Here is a 6,000-nt window from a genome sequence, read left to right as displayed (position 1 = left end):
GTAGTGGTTACGAATCGGGCTGCGAACCACAAGGTCAGCAGTTCGAAACTACCAGCTGTTCCATGGGAGAAAGATGAGGCTTTCTGCTGCCTTAAAGATTTACAGCCTCGGAAACCCTGTACAGGGTTGCTATGAGTTGGAACTGACTCCATGGCACATAACAACAACAACAACCTTGGTGTTCACCAGCTGCTCCTTGGAAACCCTATACAGGGTCGCTATGGGTCAGAATTGACTCGATGGCACTTGACAACAACAACAAGAACACCTTAGTGTTTGTTTTTGTTTATTTGTTTTCAGCATACACTATTTCAATGTATAGTCCTTTTTTCAGTCCTGACTTTATGCAAGGGTCTTCAATTCCATTCCCTGCCCTGTTTATTTCTCCTACAAGCTGAAGGAAGGGGCCCTGCTAGCACAGTGGTTATGCACTTGGCTACTAACTGAAAGGTTGGGTGTTCAAACCCACCAGCTGTTTCATGGAAAAAAGACAAGTCAGTTTGCTTCTGTAAAGATTGAAAGCCTTGAAGACTTCGTGGAGTAGCTTTCCTCTGTCCTGTAGGGTTGCTAGGAGTTGGAATAGGCTCATTGGCAGTTGGTTTGGTTTATGGTATGACAGGCTGTAGGTGCCTAGGACGTGAGCCCTGGTGGTGAGGCAGCTGATGGTGCCAAACCATGGAGAATGGTGTGGCAGTCGGCCTCCACGGAGATTGTTGTTAGTGTGTGCTCTTGGCCATTGAGTTGGTTCTGACCCTGTATAGGGTTTTTGAGGCTGTCTCCTGTGGAATGGCTGGTGGATTCGAACCGCCATCCACGAGGTTAACAGCCCAATGAGTAATACACTATGCCACCAGGGCTCCTCCCATGAAGATTACACCTTGGAAACTCTATTTCAGCAGTTCTAGTCCGTCCTATACGGAGTCGTGGTGCAGTGCTGTAGGCTAATGAGCTGGGCTGCAAGGTAGCTTTGAATCGCAAGGTTGGTGATTCAAGTTCACCAGCCGCTCCTTGGAAACCCTATATAGGATTACTGTGAGTCGGTACTGATTCAATGGCACTTAACAACTTGACAACAAGTCTATCCTCTCGGGTTATTATTAGAATCAATTCAATGTCAGTGACTTTGTTTTGTTTTTGTTGGGGGGTTGTGAGGGCTACAGTGATGGAAACACTGCCTTCAGATGTGTATAAACCTAGATGGAGGATATATTAAGAAATAATAGCTTCACATTTTGATATTTTTATTTGATAAAGATTTCTGATTTTGTGTCTGAAAGTGAAGAAGACTTAAAATTCTTACTGATGAAGATCAAAGACCATAGCTTTTGGTATGGGTTGCACCTCAATGTAAAATAAATAAATAAATAAAATCCAATAAATAACATCAGGATAAATGGAGAAAAGATTGAAGTTGTGAAAGACTTCATTTTGCTTGGATCAATCATCAGCACTCATGGAAGCAGCAATCAGGAAATCAAATGACTTACTGCATAAGGCAAATTTGCTGCATAAGACCTTTAATCTTTAAAAGTATTCAAAAACAAAAATGTCACTGTGAGGACTAAGATGCACCTGACTCAAGTCATGGTATTTTTAGTAGCATCATATGCATGTGAAAGTTGGACAATGGATAAGATAGACCATAGACGAATTGGTGTATTTGAGTTATTGTGTTGGAGGAGAATATTGAAAGTAGCATGGACTGCCAGAAGAGCAAACAAATCTGTGTTGGAAGAAGTACAACCAGAATGCTCCTTAGAAGCCAGGATGGCCAGATTTCATCTCTCATACTTAGGACATATTATCAGGAGGGACCAGTCCCTGGAGAAGGACATCAATCATACTTGGTATAGTGGAGGGACAGTGTAAAAGACGAAGACCTCTAAGGAGATGGATTGGCACAGTGGCAGCAGTAATGGGCTCAAGTGTAGCAATGATTATAAGATTGGCACAGGACTGGGCAGTGTTTTGATCTGATGTACATAAAGTGGCTATGAGTTGGTACCAACTCAAGGGCACCTAACAACAACTTAATTTTTTAAAGTCAGAATGTATTCTTTTTTTTTTTTTTAATCTTAAACATTTTATGGCGAATTGAATGAAGGTTTACAGTTTTATATTTAACATCAGTTTTATATTTAACAAAGCATAGACTTCATTGCAATGATTGCAATTCCTTCCATGTAGCCTCTGTTATCTGTATTTACCTCTGTTCACTTTAACTTTTGAATTCCTCTCCTCTCCATGTCTCCCACTGCCTCTTTCCTCTGCCAACCTTCCTGTTGTATATTGCCATCCCAGTCACCCAGGTTATCATGTGTCTACCCTCTTGTTGTTGTTGTTAAGTGTGGTCCAATTGGTTTTGACTCATAGTGACTGTGTATCAGGTTTCTGAAGAGAGGTGCATGCAGTTAGCAGTCGAGTGCTAATACTACAGTGCCACACCAGTATTCCTTGCCTACCCTCTATCCAGTAAAAAATGTCACCTTTTCTTCCATCCCTGGTAACCATTATAGAATGTTTATTTTTATCAAGAAAACATTTTCTTAACTTTTTACAACAGTGGTCTTATACAATATTTGTCTTTTTGAGATTGGCTAGTTTCACTCAGTGTAATGTCTTCCAGGTTCATCCATGTTGTGAGATGTTTTGCAGATTCTTCATTGTTCTTAAACAGGGGTTGGTTTTCAGGCACCGTGGATGACAGATGTCCCCAAGGCACCCAACATTTGGTTATCCCTACATTCCAGCTTCTCTTCATCTTCATTCCCCATATTAGAGACATTTCCCTATTTTCTTACAAACTTACACGTTCATTTATAATAATATTTGAAGGTATTTCATTCTGCATTTTAGATTTTATAGAGGGAGAGTTTTAAGATCTGGAACCTTCTGTATTGAATTCTGCTACTGTATCTTTTCCCTCCTTTCTCCTTTATTTAACTTCTTGTTTTCTTGTCTCGATCTCATTTTGTGAAGGCTCAGTCTTCTTACATACAAGCAATATTATTATTTGTTCTGATAATTTAATAGATCATTAAAATAAGAAATGATGTGGAACAGATTGAGAAGAGAGCTGAGCGGGTACAAACCAGGCCAGTCTAGTACAAAGCTAAGGAAGTGGGGAGAACTGATGGGGGAAGCTGGGGAGGCTGCACAATGGTGAGAAGGTGGCTCAGAATGTGGTGGGTGTTGGCTGACACTTTGGCATGTACAGTGTACTGAAAAAAGACAAAGGGAATTAGAACTCATTCTAAACTAGCTAGTAAAGGAAAGATGGTGGTGGTGGTAGAGGTGTGCCGTGGAGTCTGTAAATCTCTTTGGGAGCAGAAAACTTCACCTTTCTCCCACAGAACAGTTAGTAGTTGTGAACTGCTGACACTGTTGTTGAGCTGGTGAGCTTGAACCGCCAACCTCGCAGTTCAAACGGCAACCTCGCTGTTCAAACAGCACCACATCGGGACTCAATGAGGTGGGAGCAAATGGAAAGGAATCAAGTAAACTGTACCATACAATGAAGTGACAAAAGGAAGACCGAAAGCTTGGCCAGCAGAGTCACAGCAAAGGTCTGGAAATAGAAGGAAATCAGACAGGGACTGGACTAAGCCCCAGGGGAAGGAGGAAGGCAGGGGGAGGGTCAGAGGTCAGTCCTTGAAGAGGATTGGTTGACCAGGAAACCACTCATCATGGGTTATGTGGTTGATGCTCTCAGTTCTCCTCATTCTCCCTGAGGCCTTTCCCACCACCTCCAGCAGCCCGGGTCGGGGGGGGGGGGGCGGGGGGGAGAGAGTCTTGTAGATCAGGTTGTTCAGGGTCTCCTCAAAGATCCAGGCCTCTAGGACTTTCTTCTCTGTGGCTTAGACAATGGAGGTGCAGCACACCTCAGCGATTTTGCCTCCCTGCCTGTACAAAGACCATCAGTAGATTTCATCCCCTGGTACATCCTTGAGGAAGAGCAGCTGCCCATGTTCATAATTAGGCTGTTATGTGAAGTGCTGGTGTAGGAATACAAGCTGTTCCTACGGTTTTGCAGGAGCTTCACCCTGGGCTTGGAAGTGCTGGCCAGGAGCTGCTGCTCCTCCCAGGGAGATCATCGTGGGGATGAGGCACAGTGGGGACGGGTTCTCCCTTTTTTGCTGAAGGGCCAGCTGGCAGCCCTCAATCAGGCAGGCCTTGTACCAGGTAGTAGTGCATCAAACAATATTATTTTATTTTTTACTGCAATATATTTTCAGTGGTTTTCTTATTTCCAGAACTGATTTACTTTGCTCCACAGGTTTTTTTGTTTGTTTACTCTTTATTGTGAATTGTGAAGGTTTACAGAGCAGATCGCCAGTTTACAATCAGCAAATCATAGACTTCGTTTCATTTCAATGATTGCAATCCCCTCCATGTAACATCATTTATCCATGTAACATCATTGATCCCACTTCCTCCCTGGGATTCTTGTTTCCATTCTGCCTTCTTCCCCAACTTTTTGGAACTTTGTTCGTAAATAAATGCTGCCTTTTCCATCTTGAATGGTTGACTATTCTATGGTGTGCATACATCACCAGTGTTGTTGTCCCCTCTATCTATCTGTCTACTGCTTGGCTGGAAATTGAGTCATGAAGGTTTGTTCCATTACAGACATGAAGAGTGACATATGTTGTAGTCTTGAATTCCGAACTTCAGTTTCTTTCTGATGGGTAAGCTGCCCTTTTATGTATTGTCTAGTTTCATTCCACATTTCTACCCACTCTATCAAGGGCTTTCTAAGATGACTTGTTTCAGAGCAGTTTTTAGTGGTAGCTTGGCACCACCTAGTTCTTCTGATCTCACACTTGCTCTTTTGCTCACAGTGCCTTTTTATATATATAAAAAAAACTTTGTATTGTGAATTGAGTGAAGGTTTAAAGCAGATCATCAGTTTCACATTCAACAAATCATATACTTTGCTTCATTACACTGATTGCAATCTCCTCCATGTACCATCAGGTAACAGTATTTACCTCTATTTCCTTTAACTCTTGCGTTCCTCCCTGTGTCTCCTGCTACCTTCATCTTTCTTCAGTTAACCTCCCTCCTGTTGAATATAGCCTGCCCTGTCACCCATGTTAACATGTGTCTGCCTTCTAGCCCATCAATAATCTCCTGCCCTCCATCCCCCCGCCCAAGCATCATAGACTGTTTCTTTTATCCAGAAAATCTTTTTTTTTTAAAAAACATTGGTCTCATATCAATGTTTGTCCTTTTCTGATTGACTAATTTCACTCAGCATAATGTCCTCCAGGTTCAACCATGTTCTGAGGTGTTTCCGGTTCATCATTATTCTTCAATATTTTGTAGTATTTCATTATGTGTATGTACCAAAATTTGTTTAAACATTCTTCAGCGGCTGGGCATGGAGAATGTCCCCATCTTTTTATATGTCTCTTGTAGGCAGCATATTGCAAAATCCTGTTTTCTAATCCATTCTGCTCTTGACTGGTACATTTAATCCATTTGCATTCAGTGAAATTATCAATACATATGAATTGATTGTTGTCATTTTACTTTGTGTGTGTGTGTGTGTGTGTGTGTGTGTGAGATGCTGGATTCTTTGTTCCACATAATTTTCTATGCTAAGTTCATTTTGTTTGTGGATTGTATTGCCACTTTCATTTCTGCTGTTTTAATGTTTACTAAATCTTTCTGATTTTCCTATTTTCAAATTTTGATGTACAGATGTATTATTTTTCTTTGAGGTGACCCTGTAATTTATTAATTGTTTCCCTGCTTAAAATAATACGTTTTAGCTTGAAATCTACTTGACTTATCATTTGGAAGTTCTGTATCTACACTATTCCCTCTTTTTGCTTTGTAGTTGACTTCATTATACATTGATATCTCTGGTTCCTTATTTTCGGTCTTTTAGGTTTTGTTTTACCTTAAATACTTCTACATCTGGATTGAGTTCTGGGTGGTGTTGTCATGTATGTTAATCTCAGGTTGTTGTTTGTTGTTGGTTCTTGGTCCAAA

The sequence above is a fragment of the Chrysochloris asiatica genome, unplaced genomic scaffold (genome assembly GCF_000296735.1).
Source record: "Chrysochloris asiatica unplaced genomic scaffold, ChrAsi1.0 scaffold00022, whole genome shotgun sequence".
Lineage (NCBI taxonomy): Eukaryota > Metazoa > Chordata > Mammalia > Afrosoricida > Chrysochloridae > Chrysochloris > Chrysochloris asiatica.
This window is presented reverse-complemented; position numbering follows the sequence as displayed.